We start from the raw sequence: 22,245 nt of genomic DNA on the forward strand, positions 1-22,245 counted from the left end.
TAAATTTGGATGCTTCATACGCAAAAGCAGTATCTCCATCAATCCCTCCATGGGCAGGAGAGTCACTGCATTGCTTCTGCCCAGAGTCATTCTCCCTCCTCTCCACTCTTGAGTTCCCTGTGGCCCATCACATCCACCGGCGGGGATGGGAGCAGGGAGTCTGTGACTGCACACACCCCTTATCTCAGTGGAAGTCAAATGACCCCAAGAAGTATCATCTCCTCAGCATTGTCTCCATTATCACCCTTGTCTAAAAATGGTATCCGGTGTTTGAACATTGTTTTAAAAAGGATTTGCTCCAGAAGACATACTGGCCTTTTTAGAAAACAGCTTCTGGCATGCACCAAGACATTTTGTGACTCTCAGCTCTTTGAGAAGGCAGTGTGTCTCAGAAAGCCAGCGGTAAAAGCGATGGTTGCTAAGGGAACAATTGAATTGCTGACACTGAGACATGTAATGTGACTGAAAACTCTTTTTTTCTTCTCCTGCCACATGGAAAAGCAAGCAGATGAGTCAGAGGTAATGGTGGACTGTCCTCTCTGGCCGTTAGGAAAGCTGAAAGGACCTAATAGCCTCTTAGCCTAAAGGGGAAGAGCCTCACGGTAGTTAAAGCTGCTTGCGAGTTGTGGATAAGTTAGTGAAGGCTGGGGCTGAAACTGTGACTCAGAGTGAGTTGAAAAGAAGAAAAGCCACCTACGAGTGAGACTGACATTTGACCATAGCTGATAACAAAATGCAGAAAGCACTACCTAGTCATATAGAGATATATATATCTTTGAACGCCATCTCCTAAATACTTTGAAATATTGTTTAATTGTTAGATTCATTCACTCATCTACCATTCAATTGCCATTTGGGGGAGTCTTCTTTTTTCGAACACCTTTTTTGAGGTATAATTTACCTACCTGAAAATTAATCCCTGTAGCTGTATAGTTGAATGATTTTGGGGGAGTAACTTTATAGAGTTCTGCATTCCCCTAGTCCAGTTTTAGAACATCTCATCTCACTAAAACGTTCCCTTTTGCCATTCACAGTCAATCCTTCCTCTTTGCCCCAAGCAACTACTGATGTGCTTTCTAGTTCTATAGATTTGTACTTTCTAGAAATTTTATCTAAATGGAATCGTATGATCTACAGTCTTTTGTGTCAGGCTTATTTCATTTTGCATAATGTTTTTGAGGTTCATCCATGTACCATGTATTGGTAGCTCATTCTTTTAATGCTGAATAATATTCCATTGTGTGGATATATCCCATTTTGTACGTCCATTCACCAGTAGATGGACATTTGGGTTGTTTTCAGTTTAGAGCAATTATGAATGATGCTCATATGAACATTTATGTACAAGTTTTTGTGTAGACATGTTTTCATTTCTTGTGGGTACACAGCTGGGAGTACAATTACTGGGTCATATGTAAGTATATACTTAACTTTTTAAGAAACTGCCAAACTGTTTTCCAAAGTGGTTTTATCATTTGCATTCCCATCAGCAGTATGTGAGAGTTCCAGTTCCTCCACATCCTCTTTGTTTGGCATTGTCAGTCTTTTTGATTACAGCCATTCTAATGAGTGTATAGTAGTATCTCATTGCAATTTTCTATTACATAATTCAATTCAATTTCATAACTGTAATGACTAATGGTGTTGGTTATCTTTTCATGTCCTAAATGTTTCTTATTAAGAAAAATATTTGAAATAATACAATTTTGAAGGGAAAATCTGAAAACTATAAAGCACATGTCTAAATATTCTCCATCAGAATTTACAGAACAGTGTTTCTCAATGCAAACTGTGTGCATTAGAATTACCCAGAGTATTTGCTAAACATGCAAATCTCCCCCAGCCTACAGAACCAATACCTGGGGTAGGGGCTCCAGAGCCCACATTTTTATTTTTTAATTTTTTGTAGAGATGGGATCTCACTTGTCATGCAGGCTGGTCTTGAACTCCTGGGCTCAAGTGATCTTCCCACCGTGGCCTCCCAAAGTTCTGGGATTACAGGCATGAGTCACCACACCCATCCAGAGCCCACACTCTTACTACTTCCATCACTGATGGGTGATTCTTATGGACACTGGAGTTTGTGAGTAACCTCCCTAAACCCAAGGCACTTTTGCTAGCTTGGTGACCATTGCACTGACTGCAGGTTCAAGAATCACTGTCTCAGAGATAAGTAACCCTCTAAGACAGGGGTCCCCAACCCCGGGTCGTGATGGTGGTGAGTGGCAGGTGAGCATTACCACCTGAGCTCTGCCTCCTGCCAGGTCAGCACCAGCAATCATTTTTCATAGGAGTGAGAGCCCTAATGTGAACTGTGCATACAAGGGATCTAGATGGCACACTCCGTATGAGAATCTAATACCTGATGATTTGAAGTGGATGATTTTCATCTGGAAACCATCTCCTTCTCCACACCCCTTATGTGGAAAAATGGTCTTCCATGAAACTGGTCCCTGGTGCCAAAAAGGTTGGGGTCCAATGCTATAAAAGATACCTTTGCCCCAAGCATCATGAACTCAATGTGTAAACCTTCAGGGAAAAACATTTTTCTGACTCTAGGACAAAATGGAATTCATCAGACACAATGTATGTAATCCTTGTGCCCTGGAAGTATACAAAGAAATGCAACAACGTTGTTCTTCCCTCCCTTATCAGTGGACTAGAGGAACACAGACCAGAGAATGTATGTAGGCGAAGTGCCCCGAGTTCAAATATGAAAACACAGTCTCAACCAAAATCATGAAAACACTAGTCATTTTTGAAAAGATAACACTGTTATTCCAAGAAGCAAGGTTTTAACTTTATCATCGGATCCACTAAAAATTTATCAGTGAATGGCTTCAGTCCTTTCTCTGCAGGACTGTGGGTCTAGTGGCCCAGGCTGGATGAAAGCATCTTAATCATGTCACCAGCTCCACAGATATTTATCTGTTAAGGTTGGCTGACCTAACTGATTTAAAAACTACTCTTAGACTCAGAGTTCATTATGATCAGTAGGTCATGCTTTATGTGTAAGTTTGTAAGCGCTATTGCTGTAACACACACGATAAGAACAAAAATCCAAAATGCCTTGACCACTACAGGCTTTGGGAGGAGATTTTACTTTGAAAAGAAGGGTTGGGGGCTTAAAGGGAAACAGTCTTTGTACCTCATGATGATGGCTCCAAGGAGAAAGTGTTAATAAAACCAGAAAAAAAAGGGTTCAAAACAGCCTGAAGTGGGGTTGGGGCTGGTGGCCTGGAATCTTATCAAGACGCTGCTTTTCTTTCCATAAGAAGTCAGGCTAAAAAGAAATCTTCCCATTTGTACTTCAAATGAGTTTTAAATACATTAGGAAAAAATACATATACACACAACAAACCTCCCACCCAGACACCCTCCCCCTTGCTGGTCCTTCTATTTGGAGGGTCTGTGGGTGGCATCCTGTGCAGCTGATACATCATTGTGTACTCGCCGTGTCTTCAGGGACACATAGAATATGCACATGTGATGGCAGGACAGGGTGCGCACTCTACCTGTGCTCTTTGGGGGACCATTTCCTTACAAATGGCTACTTGGAGGCATTGTGAAGTAGGATTGCTTTGTAGGAACCCAGAAATGCCAACGTTTATGGAATTACTAGGCACAAATTACTTGGCACTGCAAATTGGAACAATTAGCAAACCTTTGTGATGAAGGAATGCTGAACGTGAAACAACTTGAGAGTAGAATAAAAACGGACCTATTGTTCTTTGACTCAATTAAGTGCACATAATATATTCAGTCTGCTTTTGCCAAACCATATATTTACCTCTGCTGTTTGAGACTGAGGGTGGGACTACTCCCAAGGCCCATTGGCCCTAGCCCTGGCCCTTACCAACTTGGAAAGAAAGGAACAAGCAGTTCCTTCAGATGGATGAGAACTAGCTCCATTGCACAATATCTTGTACACAAGTCGAATGATGCCAATAACATTAGGTTAGTTTTTGTAATGGCCACAGATTTTTATAGAAATCCGTGAGAGAGAAGTGGGCCATCTGAAATAATGCCATTTAGTAATGTGACTTTTTCCCCTTTTAGATAAGTCCACATTACGGACATACTGTTCCCTGTATTTGCCCAGATGGTAAACGAGACATGTTGGTTGGAAGTGAGCTTTAAAATTGGCACATAATTAGAATCTCTGTCCTACTAAAATAAAAATATCGAGTAGCTTGTTAATACTTTAACATTTTCTAACGACCACAAAACCTTCTTCTGGCTTGTCTCTATCTATATTATATTTAAATGTCACCTGTAGAATTATTGATGAACACCCTCTGTGGGGATGAGTAACCAGTGACTCGAAGCTGCTGTCAGAGCTTGAAAACACTGTAAAGATGATCATCTTGGCCTCTCTTCCCTTCCTGCAGGTCAGGCGAACCCTCATCTTCTGACTTCTTGTCTAGGCTGCACCCTATGTTATAGGGTCTTAAGTATGTGCAAAAAATGATATTTGAGAGCTGAGTGAGGCTGCACAGCCTATCCTAGCCTATCATTCAACAGGGACTTTGTTTGGCCATTGCTTTGTTCTGTTACCTCTTTCCTTGTCTCTCTCTCTTACGCTCTGCATTTTTTTTCCTTTGAAAGTTATTTTTGCTATAACACAAATATTCTCTTCTGTCCCTCAAACTTTTCTAATTCTTGGCAGTCCTCTTGGTATTTATGTTTATAAAGTCATTTCTGTTTCAGCTGTGGACTTCTTTCATGTTAAGACTCTCAAAATTAAAAAAAAAAATCGGTAAATTTAAAATTTTGAACTCATTTCAGAATTCCTGAAAAGCTGCAAAAATAATACAAAGAATTTCCACATGCTCTTTACCCAGGTTCTCCAATAGTTGATTTCCCTATTTACTCTATCATTGTCTCTCCATGTGTATCTACATTATTAGTTTTTTTGTCTGAATGATTTCAAAGTAAGTTACAGCACAATGCTGCTTTACTCATACATCCTTCAGTGTATCTCACTATGAAAAGTATTGCACTTCAGTGCTGAAAAAAGAAAAAGCAGACAGGCAAAAGAAGGTAATTAAAATCCATCTGGAATCCCACCACCCAGAAAGAAACATTTTGCTGTCTATTCTTCCACTTCTTTTCCATGCATATATTCACATTTCTTATACAAATGTGATATTGTACATGCAGTCTTGGGCCCTGCTGTTAGAGGCAGCACAGTGGGCTGGAAGAGCTCTGGTTCTGGAGTCACTCTGGGTTCAGATCCGGAGCGTACCACTCACTAGCTGTGTTCGTTTCCACAAACCAGGTGGCTTAAAACAACAGAAATTTAATCTCACAGTTCAGGAGGCCAGAAGTGTAAGATCCAAGTGTTGGCAGAGTTGGTTCCTTTTGGAGGGTCTGAGAGGGAGTCTGTCCCCTGCCTGTCTCCTGGCTTCCGCTGACTGCCGGCAACCTTTGGCGTTCCTTGGCTTGGAAGCACGTGACTCCCATTTCTCTTCCACCTTCACATGGACTTCTGCTCTGTGTCTGTGTGTTTCTCCAGTCGCTCCTTCCTTTCTCATATAAAGACACCAGTCATTGAGTTTAGGGCCCACCCTAAATCTACGGCGATTTCATCTCAAGATCTTTAACAAATTGTATCTGGAAAGACCCCATTTACAAATAAGGTCACATTCTGGGTTGTGGGTGGACGTGAATTTGGGGGAGGGGAGTCATTGTTTATCTTGCTACCCTGGCTCTGTGTCCATGGAGAAGGAACTTCACTTTTCTGAGTACCTCTAAGAGAGCTTCTCTGAGAGCCTTACTTCCTGAGTACTCTAAGTGTCATTTCCCTGGGGTGTTTAAAGGATTAAATGTGATGATAATACACATAAAGCAATTAATAACACCTAGCACATAGTTAGCATTCAGTAAATGCTAGTTATTGACTATGGCAATAATATAGTTAACATAATTTATTTGACCAATAGCCTATTGATTATTTAGGAGGTTTTTTCCCCCATTTTTGTTATTATAGACAAGCTCCTAGTGGGCACTCTTGTGACTATTTTTTTTTTTTTACATATTTATGATTATTTCCTTAGCATAAATCTCTAGGAGTGGTTTGCAAAATGTTAAGCCTTTTAATTTAACAATTCTTGGCAAGGCACAGGGGCCCGTACTTATAATCCCAGCACTTTAGGAGGCTGAGGCAGGAGGATCAGTTGAGCCCAGGAGTTTGAGACCAGCCTGGGCAACATAAGGAGAGCCCCGTTTCTACAAAAAATACAAAAATTAGCTGGGTGTGGTGGCTCATCCCTGTAGTCTGAGTTAATCGAGAGGTGGAGGTGGGGGGATCACCTGAGCCTGGGAGGCCGGGGCTGCACTTCAGCCTGGGTTCCAAAGTGTGACCTTGTCTCCAAACAAGTGAACAAAACATTCCTTTTTGCACTGCATGCTTTGATGATTGGCTTTTGTTGCCCAATTTGTGAAATTATCTTTTGCACAGCAGTCTGGAGGTCCATCTTAGATTTCCCCAAATGACCATTCCTAGAGACACACATTATGCTGAAGGTCTGAGAATGCTAGTGCTTGTTCACCAGCTGATTCTCCTGATGGTAACTCACAGAGGCCCGAGAGATGGGACAGCGGCGTGTCACGGGGAACCAAGGCCGGTCAGGCACAGGAGAGGCGCCTGATCTGAAACAAAGTCACTGGATTTTGCAAAGCAGTTTTGAACACTCAGGTAGACGGTAAACCACAACAACTGTGGCAGGAAAACAGCCCACCACAAATAAAAGCCTAAAACCCCAGCTGACTCTGTTCATGCCTTAATAAGAAATTGCTCAGCAGTTCAGACGCCCCGGTTCAAAGCCCTCCCCACAAGGCGACGAACCTGAGGCCATTGTTCCGGGTAACCCTCAGGCCACGGGTGATTTTGAACAGATTGCACAAGGGCACAGGGTGTTTTAGAGACGCCCTCATCTTTGTCAATCCTGAACCCTCCCACTTCCTTCTCCTCAGCCCAGAGGTGCTACGGGATGAGAAAAAGGAAAGGGCCCTAGTGTTCCCAGCTGAAGTCAGAGGACTTTGGTTTCCCTTTTTTTTTTTTTTTTTTTTTTTGAGATGGAGTCTTGCTCTGTCACCTAGGCTGGAGTGCAGTGGTGTGATCTCGGCTCACTGCAACCTCCACCTCCCAGGTTCAAGCAATTCTTCCGCCTCAGCCTCCTGAGTAAGTAGCTGGGATTACAGGCACCTGATACCACACCAAGCCTTTATGTGTGTGTGCGTGTGTGTGTGTGTGTACTTTTAGTAGAGACAGAGTTTTACCATGTTGGCCTGACTGGTCTCGAACTCCCGACCTCAGGTGATCTGCCCGTCTCGGCCTCCCAAAGTGCTGGGATTACAGGTGTGAGCCACCACAAGCGGCCTGGTTTCCAATTTTAATTTTGCTTTTCATCATATCAGAATGAAGAGAGTTGCATCCAAATGCACCAGCAAACAAGGTCATAAAGGAGATGACAGAAGGCACCTGTGCACTAAGGCAGTGGCACATGACAGCAACATTTCCTTCTGCAGCAAATACATGAACCTTTAGTCAGCTTGTTTTGACCACAGTTAGAAAATATTACCAGTGTAGTGACCACAAATGGTATTTGAAAACATCTCGACGGTTTGGAGAGGCCAAAACAAAAAACTCTCCACCTCCCACATATTTATACAGCCCAGCCTGTCCTCCACCTCCCACATAAAACTACCTTTCTTTTGCTTGACATTCTTTTTTGACATAATGTTTGAAATTGTTCAAAAAAGTCATGAACTTGGAGGTGAGTAGGTCTAGTTAAAAATCTATATTTAGCTTTGCAGCAGGCTTGTAAAAACTTGTTTTTATTTTGATTGTTGTGGGTTTGCACCCCTGGAGTTTCATTTTGACTTTTAGGGTTAAGTAAGTTTCAAAATGAAATGCGTCCAGTTGTCAAATTTTCCCCCAGGTTTTAAGTTTTAAAACTGAGGTCTCTCTTATTTCATAGGTTTTAACGATTAGTTTTTTTCCCCCCAAAATTCCTCTCCTCTCTCTCTGGTACCTTGACAATCTCCTTCCTCCTATAAGTGTAATGCTTTTCTCTTGCCTCCTTATTCCCTTGGGAAACAGTAAGTAGAGGCCAGAGGAACACCCTTGTTTTAGGTGTCAAAGAGCTGAGCTCACATTCTTGCTCCTGGGTGGTGAAGGAAACTTGAGGAGATTGCTGCCTCAGTTTCCCCTTTGGAAAAAGGGGATGCAAATAAGAGCTCCCCTCTATTTCTTAAAGGTACCATGACTGCAAAACCAAGTTGAACTTGACTGAAAATTAAGGAGCAACATTCCTCCTAAGTACAAACTGTCACGATGGTGAGGGATTCACTACTCAATGATTTCTATAAGTATTTGCAGCCTCAGGCCTTGGCACTGGAAGCTACAAACTGGATTCCTGCTACCCAAGGAAGGTATAGCCTCAGATAGGCAGGTACTCTGATTGGCAAAGAGAAGAATAAATTATTAAGCCAGTCTGCGAAGCCATAATAAGGTGAATGAGCTAATGGCACTCTATACTTCTTGCATTATCACATTGTATTGGGACTTTTTAAATGTCTGTTAAACATGAGGCAAGATGTTTCATAAACTAAAGCTACATTCGGCTTGTATTCATTCCATATTGCTGTCGTAACAAGTTACCATAAACGCTGTGACTTTAAGTACACACAAATTCACTATCTTACGGTTCTGGAAGTTGGAATTCCAAGATCAGTTTTACTGGGTCAAAATCAAGATGTTAGCAGGACCTTGCTCCTTGTGGAGGCTCCGGAGGATTATCTGTGTCCCGGCCTTTCCCAGGGACTACAGGCTGCCTGTATTCCTTGGATCGTGGTCCTCAGTTCTCTAACCCATATTCCTGCCTCCCTCTCAGAAGAATCTTTGTGATGACATCAGGCGTGCCTAGGTAATCCAGGATAATCGTCTCATCTCAAGATCCTTAACACAATCACACTTGCAAAATTCCTTTTGCCACGTAAGCTAACATATTCAGAGGTTCTGGGGAGAGGGATATAAACATCTTTGGAGGACTCAATATTCAGCCTAGACAAGCTATAAAAGCAGGGACTTGATCTGCCTTGCTCGCTGTTGATCCTACTACTTAGCACACACCTTGTTCATAGTAGGCACTTGATTAATGTAAATAGAATGAATGAAAGAAATAGATTATGTCTGGTTTTGGCAGTTCGGATCATCAGATGCTTATTGTGTACCAACTGTAAGCCACACCCATAGGGGTGCAGAGCTGTCCTGTAGCATACAGTCTGACTGGCAGACAGTCAAGGAGAAAACTGAAACAAGTGAAAGTAAACCCTGGTGTCCAGAAGCCCAGGAGAGCCAGGGCATCATAACAATTCTGTTTTCACTCTTGGAATTTCTTTCTTTATTGGTTGGCTGCTGCCTTCTCTAAGAATTCTTCGAACATATCCCCTTGGCAAATGTGATTAATAATATTTAGATTTATTTACTTCTAGGTTTTTTTTTTTTTTTCTGATGTGCTAAGGGTCTGTACTTGAGAATCATTAAAAGAATTAACAATTAAGTTTCTGCAGAACCTCCTTATCCCCACCCTCTGCCCAGCATAGGGAAAGCTCAGGTGGCTCGAAGGAGGTCAGAACCAAAAGTTCAGAAATACAGAAAAGCTTGAAGGGATTTCCTGAGCTAGCCTGGGAACCTAAGCACTGTCATTCACTGGGTTTGTGTGTAAATGTGTTTCAAATTTCAAACAGTAGCAACACACGTGGCATTTCAGAACATAACTGCCAGCAAGTTATATGCCGCCTGCTTGTGCACCAAGGTCCAAAAACTGCTTTTCTATGTTTCAGTTGAAAACGACTCAGGTGAATTACAGAACACCTTATGGTTGAAATTCCTTTTATATGTGGTCTTCTGGGTTTCAGAAGGGCCGTCCACATGCAGACCTTCTAAAGAGCCAACCACCAGTTTCCTGTGTCCCCAGCCTTGGGGCTTTTTGCCATCTCTCTGCTTTTCTTCTTTCCCTTTTAATCTCTCTGTTCTTAACCAGTCCGAGGTGGGCTGGGGGTGGTGGCTCATGCCTGTAATCCCAGCACTTTGGGAGGCTGAGGTGGTTGGATCATTTGAGGCCAGGAGTTCAAGACCAGCCTGGCCAACAGGGCGAAACCCCATCTTTATTAAAAACACAAAAATTAGCTAGGCGTGCTGGCAGGTGCCTGTAATCCCAGCTACTCAGGAGGCTGAGGCAGGAGAATTGCTTGAAGCTGGGAGGCAGAGGTTGCAGTGAGCTGAGATCATGCCACTGCATGCCAGCCTGGGCGACAGAGCGAGACTCCATTTCAAAAAAAAAAAAACAAAAAAAAGTAAACAGTGAGAAATAGAGTCCCCTTTCGAGGGGGAACGGCTGGCTGGGAGGAGGATGTCAATGGGAGGCTGAGGGGAGATAGCTGCAGAGACTGCAGCAGCCATGGAGGGCAGGACAGAGGTGGATGTGGGAGCACTAGTGGACAGACCATGTGTACATGGAGGATATTCAAAAGGCAAGGACTGTCTGACACTTGCAAACCCGCACCACCTCCCCTCCTGCCTCTAGGGCACCAGGCTCTTGAAGAAATATATACTTACCCATGTTTGAAAGGTTGACAGGTCTTCTGAGAGTTTGAAGGGGTATTTTCTGTTGTTCAATTGTGAACACATTTGGTTGCAATTTTGAAGACTTTTCTTCTAGAACTTTTCATGTCCTTTTAGCTGAGAACACTCCTGAGCATGAAAGTCTCTGTGCTGCTGCCCTTTGGGTACGTTGGAAAAAATAGACTGCTAATCCTACGCGCCTGCTTTCAATTCTGCCCACATGAGTTTGGTGCAGGAGGTTTGTTCCCTCTGAATATTTCTACACAATCTTCAAAACCTGCATTTTTTTATACTAGCACATCTCTGCTGTCAGCATCTTAATGTACACACACATACACACACACACACACACACACACGTTGGGGCTCCATAGTCCTACCATTTGTGTTCTCAAAGGGAAGAGTTGGCAAGGGTGAGCTAGGATGACCACTAGATGACAGTATATAAAACACTTCTTAGATGCTCAGGTGAATGAAGTTTGAAAACTGCCCAGAGCTGCGATTCCCAGATTCTCATCTGTAAAATTTTTTCAAAAAGAAAAAGAAGGCCGAGTGTGGTGGCTCATGCCTGTAATACCAGCACTTTGGGAGGCTGCAGTGAAAGAATTGCTTGAGTACAATTTGAGACCAGTCATAGTGAGACCCTATCTCTACAAAAAATAAAAAAATTAGCCAGGTGTGGTGGCACACACCTGTGGACCCAGCTTCTTGGGAGGCTGAGGTGGGAGCATTGATTGAGCCTGGAGGTTGAGGCTGCAGTGAGCCATGATCACACTGTGTGGGCAACAAAACAAGACTCTGGGCGTTCCAGCTTGGGCAACGAAATGAGACCCTGCCTTTAAAAAAGAAAACAGGAGAGAGCCATTGACTTGCCAAGTTTTTATTTTGCCAGGGGACATCATTAAGATATAAATCAACTTCCACTGCTCCCTAAGAGAAACATTTTAGTCATGAAGAAATAGAAAGGACAGAATCTCAAAACAAGCAATTATCTTGTAAACCCCAAATGTAGCTTTATGAAAAACTTACCACACTGTCCTTTTGTGCCCATTTTGATGCAGACCAGTGAAAGAATCATCATGAACGAGCATTTGGGAAATAAACCTAGAGGAAGATTTATAATTCCAGGTTGTGTTTCCATGAGTGAAATTAAGATAATTGATCTTGCGGTATGTTATCTTCAAAATGAATCTAAGAGCTAAGTAAAGTTTCAGTCCAGAGGCACAAAGAAGAAACAGGGATTGCCATTTGATAAAACTAACTGCTGTGGTCTGAATGTCCCCCAGATTCGTGTGTTGAAACTTAATCTCTACTGCATTGTCTTAAGAGGTGGGGCCTTTGGGAAGTGGTTAAGTTGTGAGGGCTCCACCCTCATGAAGAGTTTAGTGCCTTATAAAAGGGTTGGAAGGAGCCAGCTTAGACTCCTCTGTTGCTCTTCCACCACGTGACAACACCTAGATGGCCTCATCTATGAGGAAGGAATGAGCCTTCATCAGACGCTGAACCTACCAGCACCTTGATCTTGGACTTCCCAACCTCCAGAACTAGGAGAAATAAATTCCTTTTCTTTATAAATTACCCAGTCTCAGGTATTTTGTTATAGCAGCAGAAATGGACTAGGACACTCACTAAGATGAGGCGAGCACACAGGAATCACTGCATATGTACTGGGTGTGTTGCTGAGCCACCTCCCTCTTCATCTGCGCCACCTCTGCCTTCTGTTTGTCAGGATCAAAACTGATGATTGCTAAGCCTCCTTGGCCCTAGGGATGGGGTCATTGAGCTGAACCTCTCCTGAACCAGGCCTGTCGGAACTGCATTCAGGTTCCAGGCTGGTGGGGAGGGTCAGCTCAGGCTCTCCCTCCTGCCATCTTGCTTGACCTCACCAAAGAATTCTGAACCAGAATAGGGGTGTGCAACCTTCTGTGGCAGAGATGGGTGGAGTGAGATGCTATGCCCTGTTAAACGATGTGCTAAACACTAATATCGCGAGTCAAATTCTAACCTTCAATTAGAGAGCCCTGATTTCAAATTCTGGGGCTTGGGCAAGTCACTTCACCTTTCTAATATTCAGCCTTCTTGTTTGAAAATCAGGCCATTTGAACACCTACCTCTTAAAGCCATTGTGAGATTAAACGAGATAATCTACATAAAGTATATAATGTGACACTTACTGTGTGTCCAATGTGCATTAACTAATATTAATAACATTGGTGCAGGGTGCTCCTTTCTAGAGGCAAGCAGGCTGGATCATCCTAAAAGATGCTTTGAGATGCGTGCTGAACATCATGTTTTGGAAGAAATTTGCTGCTAGTAAATCCCTACCTCTGAGTCTCTGGTTTCCTTTTAACAGCGCCGTACTCTACGGCTGGTCACAACGTGGAAGGAACTGGAGTGTTTGCAGCCTGAGGAGTTGCTTCTGTAGAGGAGATCTGAAGTGTCGCCTTCTGGATCCGAGAGGCCCTGCTTATTCATAAGGATGGAAATGACTTGGTATTTAAATGGTGGGGAGTCCAGTTAAGCTCTTCTCTCATTCACTATATTCAAGATCCCAGAGTAGGTATCTCCCCAGCAAAACTACACAGCCTCTGGTGAGGCTGGAGAGCACAGAGAAAACTCCAGATTACCAAATACACTGACAGCGACACCACACACTGGAGCTGTGCGATGACTCACCCTGCCCGGGTAAGAAAACTCTCCCGTCACTGCTGAGAGCAGGCAACGTTAAGGGGTCCTTGGAAGGCTGTGCTTGTACTGCCACCTAGTGGTTAAAAAAGTAAGGCCCGCTGGGGGAAGGGTCCTGGATCCCATAGTCCGAGCTATGCAGTCAATCATTAAGTCAGCATCTTCCTCATGAAAATTTAATAAGATGAATATGTTATTGAAAACTTGGCATGCTAATTTCCTAATTTAATTTCATCATTCCCCCAACAAAGCACTGAAAAGTTTGTGAGAGTCAAAATAGAGTGAAGAGCACCAGCCTAGGGGTTCAAAGTCTCCTTTGAGTGACAACTCCCAGTGTAACTTGGAGGAAGTGGCTTAAACCTTCTGTTTTCTCTAGGAAAAAAATGGAAGTTAATTCCCCAAGTGTACCTCTCAGTAAATGGTTGTGAGGTTGAAATGTGGAGACACTTGTTCTCCTCTTTCTAGCATGCTGCTTCCCTGGCCCCATGTTCTCTGGCTTCTAAGCACACGTTCTTTGCATTTCTTTTTAATTTCTGAATTTGAGCGAAATAGTCTCTGTCTCTGGAGACCCTTTGGTTTCAGAACGTGGGTTTGTTCCCGTGAATCAACTGCTCCAGGAATATCAAACAATGCTTACATGGGCCCGTTCTCTGTGGGTGCTTTTCTCCTTGACATAGCAACAGTTACACCAGCTCTACCCCAAAATGTGCCAAGCTCTTGATACACAAAATTTGGGTGTTGTGTTGAAGTGATAGGTTCAAGATCCTAAGGGTCAATAGTCTGTAAACCTACTGTTAGGGAATTTTAAACTTCTCTAGTGTGGTGTGTGAGCGCAAAGGGGCATAGGACGGGAACTCTGAAGACCTTGGTCTACTCTCCAGTGCCCTTTGATTCTGGGCTCCTCACTTAACATCAGCACCCTCATCTGTAAAATGGGACTATATAATAAGAACTTATCAGGATCGTTAAGGCGATCCAGTGAGGTAATGTTTGAGACAGTTATGTGTAAAACAGAGAGGCCCATACTGGTGTTAGTTACTGTCTTTATGATTGTTCCCTCATTTGGCACCTCTTCTATAGCAATTACGGTACTGGATTTGGGGTAACCACCATTACCTCAGGTTTACTAGGTGTATGCGTTTCCCCCCCCAAGATTTACTGTATTTAAACAATTGATGGATCCACCTACTATCATTATTTGAAGATGATGTAGTCACAGCCTATGTGGTTTTGTGAGCCAGCAAAGAATAGTTTAATGGTTCAATTAGCTCCTTGAGGAGATACATGGTGGTTGAGATATGCCAAATAAGCAGCATGCAACCTCTGTGGGGAGAAAAGAAGTCAGCCGACTTCTTGTGAAGACACAGCTTCCTGCAGAGCCAGATGTAGCTCGCATTTTCCTCTTGCTTGTTCCCAATAGCAGTGCTCAGGGGGGATAAACTTTACTTAACCTAATTAATTTTAATCACAGCTTTCAAATCTCATACTGTGAAAAGAATTACAAATTGGAATACATTAATAGAAGCCATAGTTTATGCTGCAAGCTAATCATGAAATGTGCATTTACATTTTCTGCATGAGTTTGCAATTACCATTAAAATAAAATTCCGTTATGTCCTTTTAAATTACCAAAATGTGAAGAGCAGATTGAGCCAGGCCCATTTTTGTGCTACATTACTAGACGAGTGTCTAAATTCCCAAGAATTAGACGACTTCCTCCATTTGAGTTGCAGTGAGGAATGATTTCCAGTTGTCTGCCTTGGGCAATTTCCGTTTTTAAATAATAATCTTTTAAACTGATTGTGCAAACATCTCATCCACTTTAACAAGAAGCCCTTTAAATGTAGTACAGAGAAGAAATTTTATGTATATATAAAAATTACGTGTGTATACATACATATATCTACATATGAATGATATATGCATGTAAGTTTTCATTTAAGTTCCATGTAAACTTTTATGGAGGTATACATGGAAGTAAATGCCAGCTGGTTCCCCAGAGAATCTGAGGCATTTAGAGGAAACACAGAAGGTATAAAAATAAAACTTTAATAAAGAGCTGGTGCCCAAATTAGAATAGAATGGCAAGACGTCTGCAAAGTCAGCATGGCTTTTACATGTGGAGGACGTGGCCATTTTGCCCCTCTTTCACATGTATCATGTTGCTCGGTCTTCACAGCAGTGATCCTGAGGTGGGCAGCACAGGTGTGATTTGATTGTCCCCATTTTACAGATGAGGAGACTGAGAGCACATCAGTGAGGAGCAGTGTGGGTCTTTCAACTCCAGGCGGAGACTCTTTTGGCAGGGAGGCTCCCTCCATCTAGAAAAACAATTTTTAAACTATCACAACTCAGTAAGGAGGGACAAGTAGGCATAAGCAGTGACTGACCACCTGCTAACATCATCCTGATACCTAAATAAAAGTGATGTAAAACACCATGGGGTGAATGCACCTTCATAATAAGTTATGCAACTTTGGCTGATTTGTTTGGCCAGCTAGCTGGACTTACGCAGACTTTGGATTTTCAGAAATCTTCCATGTATAATTATGCCTGAGAATGTTCCTAGCGTACTGCTGACTGGTTATTAGGCATGTGCAGAAATAGTACCCCACAACAACAGTGTAAGGAGGGGTAGGTAGTATCTTTTCCTCACTCATGGAATGAGGGCCTTTGTACCTACTTCAAAGGAAGGTTAGATAATTCTTTCATGGCCTGCTTCAGGGCAGAATGGCAGGAGAAGGTCAGAGAGACCTTCCTGCTTCTGTTTTCTAAAATGCTGAGTTGCTATGTATTGCGGTAGCATGTCCTGAGCTTCATCTTCATCAACAGCCACCACCACCACAACAATAGTAGTAAATAGCAGCTACCAAGTGTTGATTGCTTACTGTGTTCTAGACACCTTGTCATGTGATAGTCTTTTCCATTTAGTTCTTTGTTGATATGGTTTGGCTCTGTGTCCCCACCCAAATCTCTCTTTGAATTGTAATCCCCATAGGATCACCACATGTTTATGGAGAAACCTGGTGGGAAGTGATTGGATTATGGGGACAGTTTCCTCATGAGCCTTGCTCGTGATAGTGAGTGAGTTCTCACAAGATCTGATGGTTTTATAAGAGGCTCTTCCCCTTTCACTCATTTGCTGTCTTTCTTGCCTGCCACCATGTAAGATGTGACTTTGCTTCTCTCCCATCCTCCATTATGATTGTAAGTTTCCTGAGGCCTCCCCAGCCATGTGGAACTGTGAGTCAATTAAACCCCTTTCTTTATAAATTACCCAGTATTGGGTATGTCTTCATAGCAGTGTGATAATGAACTAATACATCTGTCTTCTTTTTTCTCAGGTAAATATTCCATTTCTGCCAAGATGCCCACCAACCAGTGCATGCCAAGACTATGAGGCGCCATGAATCCCTGGCTGGCTCACGTGAAGGCAAATCCCCTTCAGGACCAGGAAGACCAGGTCACTTTGTCCAAAGGTGGTCCAGTTCCAGATACTCAGGTCTTCTTTAGATGTCACCTTCTCTTGACCTGCTTTCTCTTGGCCTAGCACCTCTTTCAGTCATCACTGATATCACTTGCTTTCAGATTCAGATATCTAAAGACCCTCCCCTAGGGCACAACGTCCTGTCTCATCCATCTTTATGAAGATAGTGCACAGTGGGGGCAGGGGGTACCTGAAAGACCTGGGCTTTCACATTGTGCAGACCTGGGTGTGAGCTGGGCTCCACTGTGTGCCAGCTGAGATTGGGTGATTTGCTGAAGTGCTCTGCGCTTCAAGTTTCTCATCTGTTAGCAGGGATTTAAAATCTGTTTTGCAAGGATGTTGTGTGGAGATGAAATGTGACATCTATGTGATGCATGCAAACAGTCCCTGGCACAAAATCAGTGCTTGATGCCATGACTCAGAGGCTCTGCCTGGTCCCTTGCCCAAGCTCGTCTATCTTTCTTTTTATGTCCCTTAGTATCTTTCTTAGCTCCTTCCATAGGAGAGATCGGGGCCCATTTTCTGAGCAAGCACCAGCTCCATCCCACAATTTCTACCTCCTTCCTCCCCACTTTCCTCCCCACCATCCAATTCTGGGTCCGTGGACTTAGTTACATACTAGTCAGCTCTCTGCCAGCCCTGAGGGCCTGGCTGGACTCCTGCTGGATGGGACCCTGTGCCTCGGGTGCAGGGAGGATCTGGACAATCTTCCAGCAGCCTCTGCACTATTGGCCATGGAGTTGAGGGCAGTGGATCCCTATGGTTCGTCTCAGTTGCTGTGCCATCAAGACTGGGGGATGGGGTGGGCAGCAAGTGGATTAGATCTCAATATTCAAGTGTTGTCTGTGGACCGGCAGCACTGGCGGTCACCTTGGAGCTTGTTAGAAATGATAAATCTTGGCCCACTGAATCAGAATCTTCATCTTAACAAGATTTCCAGTCATTCCTTCTGAGCCCTGGGTTGGCCCCTAGTGGGCAAGTGCCCCTCAAATCACTACACAGGAGAACTGTTGGCAAGATAATTCTTCCCTCCAGGGTCAGCAAAGGTATCTGCAAATCCTTCAGTAGGGGTGTTTGTGTTTAAAACACGCACTAAAGTCTAATTTATTTATGCAGGAATCATTTTTAAATTTCCTTCCAGATTGTTAAAGTAAACCTTTGAATCCTGACCCATCTGTGATGTAAGATGTGGCTGGCCTTGCTTCATGCATAGAAGTCACGCCCCACAATAACAATGTAGGGGAGGGAAGGTAATATCGTTTCCTCACCCATGGAACGAGGGCCTTATGACCTACTTTAGGGGAAGCTCAGGGAATTCTTTTATGGTCTGCTTCAGGTTAGCAGGCCTGTGCCCATGTCATTCAGTAAAGTCTCCCTAAACCATAGCCACACTGACCCTTTCTCATTACGGAGACAGAATCACACACACATACACACATACACACACAGGCCATGACATGATGTTTTCCACCCCCGAACCTGTGCTTATATGTTATCTCTTCTGCCTGGGATGTCCTTGCTGTCCTTTGGGTGAATTTTAGTCATCCTTTAAGTTTCATTTAAAGTGTCAGCTCAGTCACAGTGCCCTATGTAAGATGGCTGCGTGATGGTGTTTCTGCTGTTACCACATTGCATTCCAGTGTTCTGTTGATGGTGTGATCACCTCCTGGAAACATTGAACTCAGTGAGGGCAAGTTCTGTGTTGTATTTATTCATCTTTGTATCTCCAACACCCAGCACAATGACAGGCACGCTGGAGATGCCCCATAGACGCTTATTGCATACGCAGAAAAAAAGCTTAGCTTGCTGTGATGGCTTTTTGTTTTGTCCTTTGAAGTTTAATCAGAATAAAAGAAAATAACTGCAGACTCTAAACGTTTGGAAAGTTTCTGTAAAACCTTACAACCCAAATGAAGAAAAAAGATCAAAGGGAAATTAGACAGCAATTTGTTTTAAAAAAATGTAGTGGCATTTTAATTAGAGAATATTCTTCTCATTGAAATGAGAAACTCCCAGGGAAATACTTGATGTGTTAGAGTCTCCCTCCTTACATTTTTTTCTCCAGCTATTACAGGACCTGCTGAGCAGGCTTTGTGAAGGAAAGCTCCTAGGATGCTGCACAATGAAGACACTCAGCACTTACACAGCGCTCTGCTCTTGCCACAATTAAGCCTTTCACTTCTCCCGGCCCAGTGGGGGGAAGCCCGAGTTATTGACTGAATTTGATGGCTAAGAGGCCCTGAGGATAAATGACTTGTTCGAGTCTAGGCAACTGGACTGTCACAGGCAGAATTCAGAGTTTTGGACCTGCTTCTCATGCCAAGCAGTTTGTTCTGACCTCAGAAGGGAATCCCTTTTTGATAAGCAATGCACAAGGACCCCAAAGAGTCCCCAGAAGGCAGTCGTTTGGAGGGGATCACTGGGTGTCACAAATTGGTAACATTTTTGAAACTCAATATGGGAATGACTGTAGGATTGCCATCTTTTAATCTTGCTAATTAGGAATACGAAGAAAATATATGGCCAGAATTATGCCTTAAAGAAAATAAATGTTTTATACTAAAAATTAAGGAACTGTTTCAGAATAAAGCCCAGGTTTTTTTTTTAATTGAATATAGTTTTATTAAAAACACAGCACATTGTAGTTATTTTTCTCATTTTATAGGAGACCAGTGAAAACTGGCAGTAGTTTAGATTAGTGTTTGGGAATGGCTGTTTTTAACTTAATATGCTAGATCCCTGTTTTCTGTAGAAACGCCAAAGCCAAACTTCTGTAGCAGAAAAGTGAGTTAAGATTCACCTGCTGGCATTCTATGCCCAGGGCAGTCACCTGCTTCCTCTTTCCGCAACTATGGAAGTAGGCGTTACTTGACATTCTGAAAGTACTGTCAGAAAGTAATTCTGACAGCACTTTCCATAATTGGTGTGTTGTGGCTCTGCTTCATGTTCACTAGAGAGAGAAGATGGAAGACTAAGGAAGCCTCGATGTAATCTTTCTTAGTGAGTTTTAGGTAGGAGTAGGTGATATAGTTTGGCTGTGTCTCCACCCAGATCTTACCTTGAATTGTAACTTCCACAATTCCCAAGTGTTGTGGGAGGGACCTGGTGGAAGGTGTTTGAATCATGGGGACAGGTCTTTCTCGTGCTGTTCTCACAATGGTGAATAAGTCTCAGGAGATCTGATCATTTTATAAAGAGGGGTTTCCCTGCACAAGCTTTCTATCTTTGCCTGCTGCCATCCATGCAAGACATTACTTGCTCTTCCTTCCCTTCTGCCATGACTGTGAGCCCCACCCCCCCCCCCCAGCTATGTGGAACTGTACATCCAATAAACCCCCTTTTCCTGTATAAATTACCTAGTCTCAGGTATGTCTTTATCAGCAGTGTGAAAGCAAAACAAAAGTTTTGAGCTTATATTCCACAGGGGAAATAGAAAGAGGTTGACGCTGCAGTGAACTGTGATAGGGCCACTGTCCTCCAGACTGGGGGATGGAGTGAGACTCTGTCTCTTCAAAAAAATGTAAAGAAGAAAAATTAAAAAATCTCCCTAAACTCTTTGTACAAGCTATCCTTCTACCCTCCAAGCTGTCCTGGGTGTGGGCCAAACTGATTTTGGGAGAAATTTAAAGTTTAAATGATAACAACACTTCCCAAAAACAAAACTGCCCTTGTAAAACTAATACAAGTCCGCCAGTTTAAGGGGATGGGAGAGGTCACAAGATTTGAAATGTCCCCAATTACTCGTGTAATTAATATCACTATTGTAGAACCTAAGATTGGCCTTTTGAGATCTTTTCAGGCTTTTGCATTTCTGATGACTGGATGGCCCCACCTGGACCTGGACTCAACCAGTTCTGTGGCCCCAACCCAGAAGGGGACTCAGCACATAAGGACCATTTTCCACACCCCTATGATTGCATCCCCCAACAATCAGCAGCACCCTTTCCCTAGGCCCCTGCCCACCAAACCACCTGAAAACCCCCCAACCTTCTAGCCTCTGGAGAGATTGATTTGAATAATAACTCCTTCCCCTGCTTGGTGTGCCAGTCTCACCTGAGTTAAACTCTTTCTTTATTGCAATGCCATGGTGTCAGTGGATTGATTTTGTCTGTGCAGCAGGCAGGAAGAACCTGTGGGGCAATTACATGAAGGAGGACAATTATGGATTTTTCTTTTATGTTTTCTAAGTTTTGTTACTGTATTTATATTACTTTTAGGATTTTAAGTAATTTTGTAATGATAAAGAAATGAGAAAAATTGAGAAATTACACCTTACTGATTGAATTTTCCAAAGATGGTCACAAGATTGCCACTGCTGCATGCTCCTCTTCCCATGGGACCTTAACACTCCTCCTTTGAGCTCCTCCCCCAAAACCCAGACAGACCTTTGTCACTGCCTCAGCTGAACATAGTAGAAGTGATGTTACTGGAAAGGGGTCCTGATCCACACCCCAAGAAGAGAGGGTGCTTGGACCTCGCACAAGAAAGAATTTGGGGTGAGTTCACAGAGTAAAGTGAAAGCAAATTTATTAAGAAAGTAAAGAAGCAAAAGAATTGCTACTTGGAGGAAAAGGATGGGCAATTTCCAGAACTGAGGGTTCCTCCCATTTTTAGACGATACAGGGTAACTTCTTGATGCTGCCCTGGCATTGTAAATGGTCATAGTGCTGGTGGGAGTGCCTTTTAGCATGTAAATGCATTATAATTAATGTATAATGAGCAGTGAGGGTGACCAGAGGTCATTTTTATCACCATCTTGGTTTTGGCGGGTTTTGCCTGGCTTCTACGCCGCTTCCCGTTTTATCAACAAGGTCTTTGTGACTTGTATCTTGTGCTGACCTCCTATCTCATCCTATGACTAAAAATGCCTAACCTCCTGAGAATGCACCCCAATGGGTCTCAGCCTCATTTTACCCAGCCCCTATTCAAGAGGAAGTCACTCTGGTTCCAAGGCCTCTGGCAGTGACACAATGTAACTTGTGAGGCTAGTGTTAAGTACAGTTTACAGGAGTTCACTATTTTGGACTGAGCTCCTGCAGACTCAACAGACCAAACCAAAACAGCATCACTCGTGCCAAAGTTTCATATCACCACACCAATATTTGTCTGACCTTCCCAGGAATCAGGAAAGAGAGAGAAATAATAGCCAAATTCTGAAACAGATCACTTTTAGCCAGCAGGATAGGAAAATCCACTCTGCTTTACAAGGAAAGTAGCTTTGAAATGACCAATCTGCTTTTTGTTCTTTGTTTCCGCCTTCTCTGGCCTTTTTCTCTCAACTGTCCATGTTGCAGAGTGGAGTTCTTGGAACCTTTTCTTGTTCTGAGGATTACTCAATTCTCAAGTCATTCTTTGCTCAAAGATACTCTGTTAAATTTATTTTGGGTAAAGTTTCTCTTCTACTGTTAGATTGTAAAAATTCTATATACTTCTGCTTTGCA

General features: G+C 43.0%; 1 long non-coding RNA gene across 1 annotated transcript; it reads right to left on the reverse strand.

Annotated features, from left to right (window-relative positions):
- Positions 1-14,836: 14,836 nt before the first annotated feature.
- LOC116275334 lies at positions 14,837-20,893 on the reverse strand. Its single transcript, XR_004184359.1, has 2 exons — positions 20,858-20,893; positions 14,837-15,638 (listed from the first exon to the last, which is right to left on the reverse strand). It is a non-coding gene; the product is annotated as an uncharacterized LOC116275334 (long non-coding RNA).
- Positions 20,894-22,245: the final 1,352 nt, after the last annotated feature.

Source organism: Papio anubis, chromosome 6, assembly GCF_008728515.1.
Source record: "Papio anubis isolate 15944 chromosome 6, Panubis1.0, whole genome shotgun sequence".
NCBI lineage: Eukaryota > Metazoa > Chordata > Mammalia > Primates > Cercopithecidae > Papio > Papio anubis.